This window comes from Sturnus vulgaris, chromosome 3, assembly GCF_052056855.1.
Source record: "Sturnus vulgaris isolate bStuVul1 chromosome 3, bStuVul1.hap1, whole genome shotgun sequence".
Lineage (NCBI taxonomy): Eukaryota > Metazoa > Chordata > Aves > Passeriformes > Sturnidae > Sturnus > Sturnus vulgaris.
Genome location: NC_142245.1, coordinates 7,667,273 through 7,682,187, shown reverse-complemented (window position 1 = coordinate 7,682,187; position 14,915 = coordinate 7,667,273). Strand labels below are relative to the sequence as shown.

At 45.5% G+C, this 14,915-nt stretch overlaps 1 long non-coding RNA gene across 1 annotated transcript; it reads left to right on the top strand.

Moving 5' to 3' along the window:
* The first annotated feature begins 4,625 nt into the window (after nucleotides 1-4,625).
* Nucleotides 4,626-14,829, top strand: LOC106862261 (uncharacterized). Its single transcript, XR_015802122.1, has 5 exons — nucleotides 4,626-4,687; nucleotides 5,296-5,332; nucleotides 9,591-9,684; nucleotides 10,446-10,549; nucleotides 14,725-14,829. It is a non-coding gene; the product is annotated as an uncharacterized LOC106862261 (long non-coding RNA).
* Nucleotides 14,830-14,915: the final 86 nt, after the last annotated feature.

The following is a 14,915-nucleotide window of genomic DNA, read 5'->3' as shown; positions in this document are numbered from 1 at the left end:
TGCGCCACGATTGGCTCTAAACCGAGGTGGGACCGGGTGCGCCATGACGATTGGTTAGTACACATGTCCATCATACAACACCGCGGTTCGATTGGACGGGGAGAGCATCCGTCGCGGCGCTGCGGGGCCGCCTCGGTTCTGCCCCCCCGCCGCTGTGCCTGAGGGCTCGGTCGGGGGGAGGAGTCGGGGGGAGGAAGCGGGAGATGCGCTGAGGCTTCCCCAGAGCCTGCCCTGCGCCGCCAGCCCCCGGGCACTTTGTTTGCCAATCACTTTGCCTCTGCCTTTGCTTCCCAGAGCCACCGGTTGATGGGGCAGCGGGGGACGCGGAGCCCGGCGCTGCAGTGTGTCAGGAGTGGCGTGGCCGATGTGCCCCGGCTGCGGCAGCCGTCAATTACCAAGGTCACAGAGGCCTCGGTGAGCCGTGAGACCTCTCCTCACCACCCACACCTGGCCCTCGGCCCCGAGCAAGAAGTTGGTGCTAATTCACGTGGGCCGATGGGGGCCGGTATCCAGCGGGTGAGAACCAGCAGCGCCTCAGTGTGGTCCCTGCGAGCTCGGTGGGCTGGAGGCTTCTCTGGACAGCTGCCACTGTAGTGCATGCAGGTCTGCTTCCTGGCAAATGGTGAGGCTGGTCTGGTTCCTTCTTCAGGGCGATGCTGGTGAAGATGGGTACAGGATCTCGTGCCTGCCTGCACAGAATCATAGAACCATGGAACAGCCCAGGCTGAAAGTGAGCTGGAAAGATCATTGCTCCAACTTTTCTGGGAGGGAGCCCAGATGAGATTATCGAGCACCCTGTCCAAATGACAGCTTGGAAACCTCCCACGATAGGGACTCTACCATTACCTCCCTGTGTTTCGGTCACTGGTTGTTCTCACCATAAGAAAATTTATGTTATGCCTTGTCTTCTCCGTGCGATCCTTTGTGAGGATAGCCTCCACTCTCTTTGTAGCACTCTGGTATATTGAGATTAACCCCCTGCCTCCAAGCCTTCTCTCCTCCAGGGAGATAAGATATAACTCCTTCGGTCTTTCCTCACAGGGCAGGTTGTCCTCACCACCCATTTTATTGGTATTAGCAACCTGAGTGAAGGTGTTTTCAAATCCACCACCCAAATCCTTGTGAAGATGGATAGCATGGAGCCCAGTGGCAATCTCAGAGATACCCCACTTGCAGCAGACTGCCACCCCAAGTTAAAAACATTGATCACGTCCCTCTGAGTGCAGCCTGTTGGCCAATTTTCTACCCATCTTACAGACCACCTAGCCTTGCCACTTAGTTCAAGAGAAGGCTTCCTTATCAGTGGAAGGAGAGTGAGAAGACTCCCAGTGTTGTATGTGGCTTACAGGACTTTATAGCTGAATTCATTTCTGTGGCTGCCACACCCAGAGGGATATGGAGTGGAGCCCTCCTGGAAGTAGATCAATGGAGAATGGATATAGGATTGCTTTTTCAGTTGAGTAGCCAAATAAGAGGGAGGAAAATAACTCAGAAGACAGCCAAAATAAACATTATTTTCTTCTTCCTTTGCTGTGTGTGTGGGGAAAAACACAACTCCCCACACTTGTATCAGATAAAACTTTGTTCAATCTGAAATGGTGCTTGTAAGCTTTCTAGGCTAAAAAGGAAAGCAAATGGTGTGCTATTTACTCATTTTCAGTTATCCTGAAACACAGTAATAAAAGCACTCCTCCAAGAAGTTGGAGAAGGTTCAGTTTCCCATTCTGCCTGGCATGATCTGAATTTGTATCTCTCAGTTCATTTCATCATCTCCTCTGCAAGCACATCTGATTTAACTCAACTTGCTGTGTTTCTCACCTTCTTGTTTTCTCTTTGGTCTTTGTTTTTTAGTTTGTGTTTTCCTTTCAGTATTTCTTATATTTGTACTTATTTTTACCAAAAAAACCCTTGCAACTCTGAGAGCACACAGCCCACAGGGCTGGAGCTGTGCACACATCTCGTGTGGTTGAAACAGTCAATGAGGAACATGCCATCTGTGAACACGAAGCTTCTTTTCTTGGCACTTCTTTTCAAATACACCACTGAAATTTCTGCTATAGACAAAAATGCTTACATGCCAGATAACATTTCTAGTAAGTTAGTTTTGTGTGACAGGGCTCTGCAATTTTAGCACAGTTCCACCGTAATACTGCAAAAAATAACAGCCTGAGAAATCACAGAATGTACCAGTCAGAAAATGGCATTGGAACGTTGCAATAATAAGATTTTTTTTAATAATTAAATTTTCTTTCCTGCATGTTTTTAAAACTGATTTTCTGAAAATGAGGAAATTACATACTGTTTGACCAATTTCTTATTTACTCAGTGTTCCCTGAAACAGAAAAGTTTCACCGTGCTTCTGAGCAGCATATGGGCTCCAGTGTCACTGGACAGCAGACTCTGCTTTGCTGACTTAGTACAGTATTTAATTATCCCACTGTGGAGAGGTTAAGATATTTTAAATATTTAAGTTGCCACTTTGAGGCTTCCACACTCAGCTACTGTGAGCAGCCTTGGAGCAGACATTCCCTCTGTCTGTGCCTCATGCACAGGAAAGGAGAGAAGGAATATGGAAATACACCCCAATTATGTAAGTTTGAATGTGAGCATCTGACTCAGCAGAAGGATTTCACTGTCATGATGTTTGTCAGACCTACTTCTTTTGTATAAAAAGAGAGAGAAGAAAGATTCTAAAACTGTCTGAAATAGATCTTTTTATGCATTTTTTATTAACTGGAACAGATAAACAGAATTCATGGTTTCAGTCCACTGCCCTCCAATAAGAGTAACAATTAGTGTTATTTGCTTACCACCATGCAGTCAAGTACAACATAATTGCAGAAAGAGGCGAATAATGACATTTAAAAAATTATCCAGATCTGGTAGAAATTTAAATCACATAATTATGCTCATAGTTTGGAAGAACATGTTACTAGGACTAAGACTTTTGTCTCCTCTTCCTTTTGTGCCTTTTTTTTCTTACATCCTTTACTGTAATTTTAATTACATTACTAGTCCACTGTGGCAGGGAATGTGTCTCACAATGCTAAAGTATTACACTTGTAGGGTTTTTGTTCCTTCTTTGGAATTTAGTCTCAGCAGTTTAAGAAAGTAATGCACTGATCACCCTCCTGTTGGAAGGTAACACTACTTTGGCTGCAGAGGGATGGTGAAAACACAGCATAACTGGACAAAATGAACTAGAAATTTTTTTGTCAGTTTTTAATTTTTATTGTTTTCTTTTCAATTTGTCCATGCTCTCCTCCAGTCTGGACAGCACTTACTGCTCCTTGTCACTTGCTACTCTGCATCAGATTCCAAATAACTCTGAGTTTAATTCTCTAAGTAAACTTGGTCTAGTGAGTACTTCTGGAAAAAAAAAAAAGTCCTTTGATTGAAAAAACATGATTTTTAAATGCCCCCATGCCAGGGGAAACCCAGCTGCAGTCAGTCCAAATATACGATCTATAAATTCCCAAAACCAGAGCTGAGTTGCCAAATAAAGTATGAGTGCCAAATAAAATTGCATTATCTGTGAAATCAGGTCGTAAGCATTCTAAATGGTCCCTAAAAAAGTACACGGCTGGAACATATCTGGCCAAAAGCTATCTATGCATCCTTCTTCTGCCCCTGCAGCACAGTACGGCAGCTGCTCACCTCACATGACAGCGCTGCACTTTCCCTGAGGCAATGAAAAATACTCAGAAGAAAACAAGGCAGCTTTACCAACGAAAGGAAGAGCTGAGGAGCTGCTCTGGGCACGGCCTGGCTGAGTGGGAGGAAAGCAAAGCCTGATCACCTCTTTGCTACCTGGGCACAGTCTGCTCAGTACACCACGGGAGGCTGAGCCCCACAAGAAAATGAATCAAAGGCTGTAAAATAGAAGTCCTTATCACAACATGTGAGGCACGAGGGGACAAAATCAGTCTGCTTTTGCAACTTTCATCTTGGCATTTTCCATTTTGTGCATTTTTGACTTTGCATGCTTGGTTTTTTTTCTTTGTTATATACCAGAGTGTGTGATTAACCTCTGTTAAAAGGATAAAAAGGCAACCTGACCGGTTATTCTGTGGGATCTTTCAGATGTGAGTGCAGCAGAGATACAGCAGCAGATAAGAGCCACCACACTTTTTTGCACTAGTGCAGCCACAGCAAAGATAAATTCTCAGTGTCACAGCTTTTACCCAGGTATGGGGCCCCTCTGTCGGTGGTGGTTGTTTTTTACCTTTATGGTTTCTTTGGTTACCAGCATTCCTGCTTGGATAGACAGTGTAACCAGACAGTCTAGTCCGTACTTCCTCTCTCTGGTTCATACCACTTTTCTCTGCATAAACAGTAGACACCATTTGTTGTTCAAGACACTGGAATTGTACTTTCACATCCCCATCCAGGAGTGGCTTTGCTTCTTTGGAGCTGTAGAATAAAATTACTGCAGTTCTGAAATGTCTTCCTTTTGCTGGCAGGTTGTGGAATTGTTGGCATATTTGGAAGAGATGGATGCCTCAGTGACCTATGGATATGCTGCACACATTGCCTGTGCCCTGTGCAAGGTCAAGCACTCGGAAAGAAGCCCAGACAGCTTCCTTGTCCTGCCTGGCTCAGGAAATGTGGACACAGACACATGAGGAGTGAGCAGGACATTGGGGTGATGGAGAGAAAAGAGGACTGATATATGTGGCATTCAGGGGTAAGAGGCTCTGGTTACCTGACTCTCAGTGTAATGCTCTCAGGACTGCTCACACAAAATAACCCTGGGGCAGCTTGTCTTGCTGAGGAAGCCAAAAGCCTTCCGGTCCCATGGACACAAATCATGTCCTTAGCCAGCTCTGACCTTTGCTTACACCCTGAACTGCCATCTGCGGGGACAGTTGTATCCAGACACACAGACTGTCCTTCCTATCTTAAAACAGCTGCTCCATTTTAGAGATTCTGGATGCATTTTTTTATTCCTGAGTGTTGCATCCCCTGAGGAGGAAGGGGCAACAATTCTGTACTTACTTAGGTAACAGTTCCTAAAAATTATCAGTGCTCAATTAGTGAAGCAAGGCTTGCTTCTCAGAATCACCATTTGGTAAGCACTTGTGAAGAAGAACTACCAGAGCTACCAGAAAGGATACGATTGACTAAATAGTAATTTAATTGATGTCTGGTGGTTTGTACTTTGCTCTTTAATGGTGAAAATTTAACTGAAGCATAAATCTCAGTGTAAAAGCAGGAAAATTTCTGGGAGCCAGATGCTTTCCTATGAGTTTTTCCTATTTCTAATCTTGATCTCCTTTATCTCTTTCCATTCAGGATGGAGCAGCAGCAGTGGACTACTTTGCTTGCTGTGGTAGGTACGCAAACTGGTGATGGATTTTGATCTGACTGGTACACAAGGATGTCTACAGGCTGAGGCTGGGTACAGTACAAAGGTTTCCCCACTTTTGTGGGAAACCTCTGGCTGGAGATGCACCACCCCAGAGCACAAACTTGTCTTTGCTTGGGTTCCCAGAGTGGTTTAGTGCACATTACACAGCATGAACACTTTGTAAGACCAAAGCAGCTCTGCCTGTTGATGTCCTTGTGCTTGATGTGATACATGAGGATTGGTTCTATTGATTTGCACAAAAATGTTGTCTCTGCCTATTTTTGCCTATTCCAAAGAAAGTTCTGCTGGCTAAAGCCAAACAAAACATTTTGTACCATTCCACCCAGTTAGCTGCAGTAGCCTTGACATAAATCCCTTGTGATTTCCCCATGGCATTACTTTTGCCACCTTCCTAGACTCCGTGAACCTGACACTAAACACAAGGATTTTGATTGTAACAAAGGGGGTGAGTTCACCAAGTATTGCTTCTCAAGGAGGAAAAATAAAATAAAATATAAAATAAAATAAAATCATTATTCCCACTTGTGCTTTGCACTAACTGACAATGTCTAAGCCTGTGACAATGACGTGGCTGCTGCTGGCAATCACAGCTGACAGCACTCTGGTGGGGGTGGAGGATCAGGCTCAGTGAATTCATGGAAGGTATCTCTGTGCACTAAGCTTTCTCTCTTGCAATTGCAACAAAATTCACCACCTGAGCTATGCAGGACTACTCATTCACTACCTCCCTGCCTGAGGAAGTGCTGTTTATACAAATGTCTTGGGGTGTCGCAGGACAGCGAGATGCAGAGAGGGAGTTCCACTAAAAGGGAAGCAGCTCCAGTTGCCCGTAGCCAAACTGCCAAGTACGATGATGATGATGATGATGACATGTCTGATCCCCTTGAAGGAACCTCCAAGACATATGCTCAAGGAAAGAAGAATAACCAGGCTGAGAGGGGCCCTGCCTCTAGCCAGGTAGAGGCTAGGGAAAACCGTGTTTTTTGGACAGTGTGGATTTTGTTGGCCTGGCACATCTGAACCACAAAAATATAAGGCCTTGGTCGACACCGATTCACAGTGCACACTAATCCCATCAAGACATGTGGGGACAGAATCTGTTTCTATTGCTGGTATAACAGGGGGATCACAGGATTTTACTTTGGTGGAAGCGGAGGTGAGCCTGACTAGAAATGAATGGAAGAAACACCCTATTGTGACTGGCCCAGGGGCCCCACACATTTTGGGCATAGACTTCCTCCAAAATGGGTAGTTCAGAGATCCAAAAGGACTCAGGTGGGCTTTTGGAATAGCTGCTATAGAGGCAGAGGGCATTAAACAATTGAACACCTTGCCAGGACTATCAGAAAACCCATCTGCATTAGGACTCCTGAAGGTGAAGGAGCAACAAGTGCCAATTGCCACCTCGACAGTGCACCGCCGGCAGTACCGGACGAATCGAGATGCCGTGATCCCCATCCACAAGATGATCCGTGAGCTGGAGAGCCAAGGGGTGGTCAGCAAAACCCACTCACCCTTCAACAGCCCCATCTGGCCTGTGCGTAAATCTGAAGGAGAATGGAGATTGACTGTGGACTATCGTGCATTGAATGAGGTGACTCCACCGCTGAGCGCTGCTGTGCCGGACATGCTGGAACTCCAGTATGAGCTGGAGTCCAAGGCAGCCAAGTGGTATGCCACCATTGACATCGCCAATGCATTTTTCTCCATTCCTCTGGCAGCAGAGTGCAGGCCTCAGTTTGCTTTCACCTGGAGGGGTGTGCAGTACACGTGGAACCGACTGCCCTAGGGGTGGAAACACAGCCCCACCATTTGCCATGGGCTGATCCAGGCTGCACTGGAAAAGGGTGAGGCTCCAGAACATCTGCAGTACATCGATGATATCATCGTGTGGGGGAACACAGCAGCAGAAATATTTGAGAAAGGAAAGAAAATCATCCAGATTCTCCTCTGGTTTTGCCATCAAGAAAAGCAAAGTCAAAGGACCTGCCCGAGAGATCCAGTTCCTGGGAGTGAAGTGGCAAGATGGACGGCGCCAGATTCCCACTGAGATCATCAATAAGATCACTGCAATGTCTCCACCAACCAGCAAGAAGGAAACACAAGCTTTCCTAGGTGCCATAGGCTTTTGGAGAATGCACATTCCTGAGTACAGCCAGATTGTGAGCCTTCTTTACCTGGTCACCCGCAAGAAGAACAATTTCCACTGGTGCCCTGAGCAGCAGCAAGCCTTCGCCCAGATCAAGCAAGAGATTGCTCATGCAGTAGCCCTTGGCCCAGTCAGGACGGGACCAGAGGTGAAGAATGTGCTCTATTCTACTGCCGGGAACCATGGTCTGTCCTGGAGCCTGTGGCAGAAGGTGCCTGGGGAGACTCGAGGGCGACCTCTGGGATTCTGGAGCCAAAGTTACAGAGGGTCTGAGGCCAACTACACTCCCACAGAGAAGGAGATCTTGGCCGCCTATGAAGGGGTTCAAGCTGCCTTGTGATTGGCACAGAAACACAACTCCTCCTGGCACCTCGACTGCCAGTGCTGGGGTGGATGTTCAAAGCAAAGGTTCCTCCGACCCACCATGCCACTGACGCCACATGGAGCAAATGGATTGCCCTCATCACACAACACACCCGTATTGGAAACTCGAATCGCCCTGGGATTTTGGAGATATTTACCAACTGGCCGGAAGGTGAAAACTTCGGTCTTGCCGATGAAGAGGAACAGGAACAAGTAACCCAGGCCAAAGAAGCCCCACTGTATAACCAACTGCCAGCAGAGGAAACACGCTATGCTCTTTTCACTGATGGTTCCTGCCGCATTGTGGGGATGAACTGGAAGTGGAAAGCAGCCATATGGAGCCCCACGTTGGGCGCCAAATGTATTTGTCCTGGTTTAGGGCAAATTTGGGAGGAAACCTCTGAATGAGGTCCCTCTGGTAAAAGGGAAAAAAAATTGGAGAGAAATGGAAAAAAGAAAACTGTTTATTCAACAGGCAACACACCTCCCAGCGCAACAATGAACAATATCAAACAGCAAAACCTCTTGCCGCTCCAAGGAGATGGCAGATTTAGAAGAGTTCTTTCCATGGGCTGCCCGGCTCCCTCAGTCTGTTCTCAGTCCCTCCAGTGCTGGGAAATGCCGCGGCCCAGGCCAGGCCTGGTGGGCCACAGGTGTGAGCTCCTGGTGCTCTTCTGGGTTTTCAGTCCAAAGCAGGTTCAAACAGTTCCAGGAAAACAGAAAAAAACGGGGAAAAAACCAATCCAGGGGGCTTCTCTGCCTCAGCTAGCCAAAAAACTAACCAAGAGCAAAGGAGAGCTCTCTCTCACTGCCCACCGCAGACAACACAGTCTGAGAGCAGGAATGTGGGGGAGCCCGTGCAGTCTCTGATAACAAACTCTGCACTTCTTCTTTCCCCCCACTGCCCTTTCACTCCTGGAACCAGTCTTAAAGTTGCAGAATTTAATATTCAACACCAGCAGAACAGACTATTTGGGGATATAGGCATCATACAGTCACCCCAAGACATTAAATAAGGGCTGTGGAGCATCTTTGCTGCCCCTTCAGAGCTCCAGTGACTTGGCTAGGAAGTTGCACTTGATGAAGCATGTCCCTAAGGTGCCATTGACACACTTACTTGGGTGACACTTCAGCTTTTCACACTGCAGGAGTATTCATACATTGTCCAGCTGCTGCCGCATATTTAGACAGGCTACCTGCCATATGGTGATGTAAGATAAGTCCTTTTTATGATATATGGGAGAGCAAACTTTTGAGACTTTTTTTCATCTTACAGTATCTTTGCTGGAGAAGAGTTGCCGCTGAGAATAAATAATTATTATGCCAGCAAGAATACTTGTCTAGCACAAACAGTTTCTCCAGTAGAGAAAAGTTTTTGCAGCCTCCCTGAATTTTTAACGTAGCTGCAGCTTTTGCTCTTAATATAACAGGGCTTCCTAAAGTACATGTTCTAAGTTGCTAGCAGCTCATTGCAAATGCCAAATATCCAATAATTAATAACAAAATTTACTCCCAAATTAAAGAAAAAATTAGTGGTCCAGAAATACTCTCATTAATTTTTCTGTAGGCCAGTAGAAACCAAAAGTCATGAATTACCCCTGTTCCTCCCTTAAACCATGGCTTAAAAATCAGAAGTCATATTTTTGTGGTTAGATCAGTCTGAATTATTTTGTTCACTTTGTGGTAACTTGATTCTGTATCTCATAGCTGGATCGTGTTTTCAATTATGATTTGAAGTCCCCACAACAGCTGCAGATTTCCTGTTTAAGAAAAGCCAAGATTCTCCCACACCTGACCCATTGTGAGTAAAGAAATTAATTTTGTTACTGTGCTAAAAGTGCAGGTATTGGTCACTGTGAATACAGGTGATATGTTTCAAAGACAATAATCTACAGAATCAAGTAATACACTGGGCTGATTGTGAAATTTTATCTTCACACACCTTTGAGTTACTTTTTTGTTTCCTAAAGCATCTTGCCAGATAAATACTCTTTTTCCCCCCTTGCATTTCGGACTTTGCATCTTAAATATTGTTTCTACTGCTATGCTTCAGTGACAATTTTAAGTTCTTGGTATGCCACAATCCACCAGGACTAAAGGTGAAGCTAAATTTTCTGATACAAAAGCAGAAAACAGCCTGAGAGGTTTATAAAAAGGCCATAGGAAACCCAGCTTTAGTGTCAGCAGTATTGTTAAATTCAAGCCTCAAACAGAAGAAACAGGTGGGCATGGCAAAGGGTCCTTTATCTAGCATTGCCTGTGGGGACTGAGGATGCTCATGTAGGTCCCCGCTGCTCGAGCTCGATTGGTACAGCACTGTGCTTCAGCTGCAGAGCTGTGCGGGCACAAAACCTGTGGGTATGCTATGCCTAAATTGGGGAGGGGATGGGGGGTAGATCTGCACATCTACACGTGGGAAGTTCTTATCACCTGCTGCCTGCAAGCCAAGCACATCCCCCTCACACATGAAGGCCCAGTTTTGCCCTGTGGTTTCCCCAGATACCCTCCTCCCTGCATCTCTGTGTAGCTGTTGCTCGAACAGGAACTGTTTTGCCTTCGCAGCCTTTAGCAGATGATGCTCTAATCTTCCTTTGGCATCTCGCTGCCGATTGTCAATGCAGCCGTGTGTACATCTGAGAATAAATTTTCTAGGACAACACTGGGAGGTAAAATGCTTTCCCTATTTGTTTTCTCTCTGCTTTCATCCTAGCTCCTCCTGCTCCCTCCTCTGACCCTTTTTTTATATCCTCCCCACCTTTTGCTGACCTCTAACTGCAAAACTAAACTGATACTTGTTGCTGGTGCTGGGACCCTTATATAGGTCAATCCCTGTGAGTCAAGAATCTGACCTGCAGTCAGCCTGCACCTGCTTCATGATGCAGGAGGGTAATCTGGTTTATCACTTTTTGTGCCACTTGCCCCTGCCTCTCTTCTTCTTTGGCAGATCCAGAAGTGACATGTTGTGCCAGCCCACCTGGCTGCAAGCTGCACAGAAACCCCTAGTTTGTCAGTCCAGGAGCCCAAAGGAAGTGAAAGACCTTCCCAGAGCCATGAGCATGGGCTTGTCCTACTGCTGGGAAATGCTGCTGCACTGTGTTCTTTCAAGCAGACATCCAGAACTGCAGTTTAAAATGTCACTCAGAAATGTTCTGTGCCTGCAGACGGAAGGGAGGAGGTGGCATCTGCCAGCTATTGCATTGCTCTGAAAGGCTGTTTTGTCCACTGTGAGACTCCCTTGCCCCCTCCAGAGATGGAGGTCAATACAGGAGTTGCCTCACATTGAACGATGCAGAGCTGCCCTCCTTGACACGTTCTTGCTTGGCTTGCTAAGGCATATTTGAAGCTCCTTTGAGCCCCCACCCAGTGTTTTGTAGGGTCCTTAGCACCGAAAATCAGTCTCATCATGAGCCTCAGTCCCTCTCCTACCAGCTTTCAGTAACAGTAAATGGAAAGCAAATCCAAGTCTTCATCCCATCAGAAAACACAGCTGCAAAGCTGTTCTATTGTTTCATAAGCTACTTTTATTTTTGAGCCTTCAGACCTGCGGCACATCCTCTGCAAAAGTTAAATTCAAAATTAGCTGCACAAGCATAGGGAGGAAAGTCTGTCTCTCGACATACTTGAGAGTCCCCAACCCCCTCCAAAACAAAGTGGAAGTGTCTCTGCTTCAAGGCAGCTTACACGGCAGCAAGCTGCAGGAGCTGTAAGCTATTATTTTAGTTCCCAAGAAAAGTAATTACTATAGCAACCAACACATCCGAATGGCTCTTTGGCTGCTGCCGAGACACAAACAACTTGCACACAAAGGCATATCAGAAACGTGCTGTGTAAAATGTTCTCGGGTAGCTCTGTGTTTTCAAGAGCTCTATAAAATGTGTGTAACAGGCTTCTGAGAAATGACTGCCAGAATAACAGCAAGGAATTGTGCCGTGCCACGATCCCAAAATAACCTAATCAATGGCTCGGTATATTTGCCCCTGAAGAGATGAAGAAAAAAAAAAGCAGAGGCTCCATTTTAAGCCTATATGCTGGGAAGTTCCCAGCAGAGCTGAAGATACATTCAACAAACAGACAATAAAATGGTGGGGGAACGTCTCTGCTTTTGTTCTGTGCGCTGATTCCAACTCCCTGCAGGCTTCTCGTGCCAGTTCATCCCCTCAGGCTTATAAAGAGAGTGTTGGGAACAGGGATTTAATTGCAGCATTGTAATGCTGGAGGGTGTAAGAAGCAATGTCTTCGTTCTTTTCTGTGTCTGTGCAGCAACCAGTCCCCCACAGGCCACATCTCCAGCTGCAGTGCTGGGCAAATCACTGCTGCTATTACTGAACAAGGAAGTTTCTTGAGCAACAGCAAACTGTAACCATTGGCCATTGCTTAAGTATTACAGCATTTGGAGTGTCTCTGTCATGTTCGAATTAAAATGCCACTGGTGTAATAACAGCTTAAGAGCTCCTGGCCTCTGCCTGCAAAGCTGCACCACTTCATAGTGCCAGACAAACACTCTGGGTTCCCCAAAACGAGAAATCTGGTCCAAGCAACCTGGTCCAGGAGTATTGTCCAAAGTTTCCTCACAGGACACACACATGTCACCTGTCTCAAGGATGGTGAGAAGTATTACCATCACTCTTCTGCTCCATTGCAGAAGGCAGCTGTGATGAAAATGGAGGTTATAGACCTGGGTAACTCAGAACAGAGGACAACACATCCCTTCAGAAACCTGAATTGCCCTTTAAAATGAATTTCTTAATCAGTGAGCCCTCAAGTCTTGCTCCATGTCCAGACTAAACTGAAAAATCACAGCTGGATTTAACATAAAGACAAAATGAAGGAAGAAAATGTGGTGATGTAATTTATTACAGAAGTGCCTTACAACCAAATAAGAAAAGATCACATAGAGACAGAGTTTTGGTTCACCATAGCCTTTTAAGCAAAGTACTGTACTTTGGATTAAAGAAAACCATTGGGTTAAAAAAAGCCTCGGGGGGATGTATTTTGAAAAATATATTGACAAAATAAAGTATTCCTACAAAAATAACAAAAGCATGTATAAAATCCAATGCTTCTTTTCTGTTGTGCAAAATGGTAGCTGCCCTGCAGGCACTTGGAATTTCTGAGCTTCTGATCCCAGGGAAATAAATTGTCTTCTATAATTTTTCTCATAACGACTTTATTTTGTAATAGGAGTTGACTGTATGTTAATGCCCCCCTCTCAAAAGACAAACAAAAACCCCAATAACAAAACAAACAAACCAAAATAAACAACAAAAAAAATTATTTTTCACAGTGTGCCTTGTTACCAGCTTTGTCGTAGGGGAAAGACAGGACCACTCACAAACTGACTTCCCAGTTTGCCTTTCGTACTATTAAGAAATATCTTGCCTGGTGTCCTGGGCTACAATGTAAAAATGTGCCCAAAGTAGGTATTCTATCACCAGCTGTTAAACCAGGTGTCGAAGTGTTCTTTATCTTTTCCACTACCCATCCTTCCTCCAGGGAGATATCTTCTGCTAATGGGCCATTGAGTCTCACTGCATGAGTGATAAAATTACATCATCCCATTGTGAAATGCTCCACACAGGGGGAGGAGCCAAACATTTCCTACCTAGATAAAAACAGATTTGGAACACCAAGGCAGCCCTTACCCACTGGTTTCCAGAGGACAAGAGCTACCAGACCTTTCTACAGGATCACTACTTCAACAAGACCATTTCATCTGGACTGCTACCACCACCCTAACTAGTGGGGTGTCAGGTTGTATTCTGACTCTGTCAGTGGTTTTCTTTTGTACTATTGCATGTATTTTATTTTTTCTCTTTTTTTTCCTATTAAATTGTATTTTTGACTTAGAGTGTCTCACTGGTTTCGCTTTCAAACCAGCACACCTAGTGCCTAGGAGCTGGGACCAGTGGGACCAGGCACATAATCTGCCTTCATGTCACATTTTTTCTATGCCTGCTGTGACAGAGCAGATAAATCCTTGTTCCTCACAAGCATTCTGCATTTTGGCTTGGGAAAGACTGCTGTATTTTCAGTGAGAGAGGGCAAATAAGTAGAGAGCTAGTGCACTGTCCAGCTGCTGTGTGGAGCTGCAAGGCAGAGAACTGAAACCATAGTCTCAAAGATGAATAACAAGATCTTCTGAGCGCTCCCTGCCTGTGGAAGTGCCCTGCTGCCAATGCCAAGTGTGTTCACACCCATTGCTGCAGTTTTCTTCTGGAAAGAAAGATGAGAAAATGAAAGGAGCTTGCATTTGACCATCAGTCTAAGTAAAACTCAGTGCCACAGCGAACAAGGCCCCAAAACCCCACTTTCTTAAAAATAGGAAAGACTGAAAAGAAAATCCAGTATGGTGAGATGTTGAACATGACTTGCTTGTATCCTGCCCTCCCCCTTGTCCACCTCTCACAGTCACCAGCAGCAGAGGGGCAGGATGCATGCAAAGATGAGCCATGAGAAATCCTCAAACTCTTGAAGCAGGACTCTTGGAATACCTTGCTCAGATCCTGAAGCTGATATTGCTCCTTACTGGTCTCTGCAGGATTCAGGCTAATGCAATCTGATCTCTTTTCTAGTTTATCTGCCAGCTTTAAAATCATGTGACTGGTTCACAAACAGATTTGTCTCTGGCATGGCTTTTGCAACCACACGTCCTTAGATGGCCACTGGGGCTTGAGCGGTCTTGTATCTGTGAGGGGAGGTGAGAAAATCAGCGTTCATGACTGTCACCTCAGATAAAGAGTTGGAGCTGGACCTTCTCTGTTGTGAATAAGAGAAGTAAACCAAAATGGTAGGTCCTCTTGTTTTAAAAACTCCACAGCTTAATGAAATCTTGTCTTTGCAGAGCAGAAATGTTTCTTCTATCTGGAGAAGTACATTAAGAGAGAGTTGTTGAGGGAGCTGAGGTGCTAAGGAGCAAACTTCTGGGAATGCTCTGAGCATGAAAACATTCCATGAATCAGTTATAAATGAGACTGACCTCTCATCCACCCGGATCCTCCTCGCTCCAAAATTTGGGCTACTCCTTATCCTGTC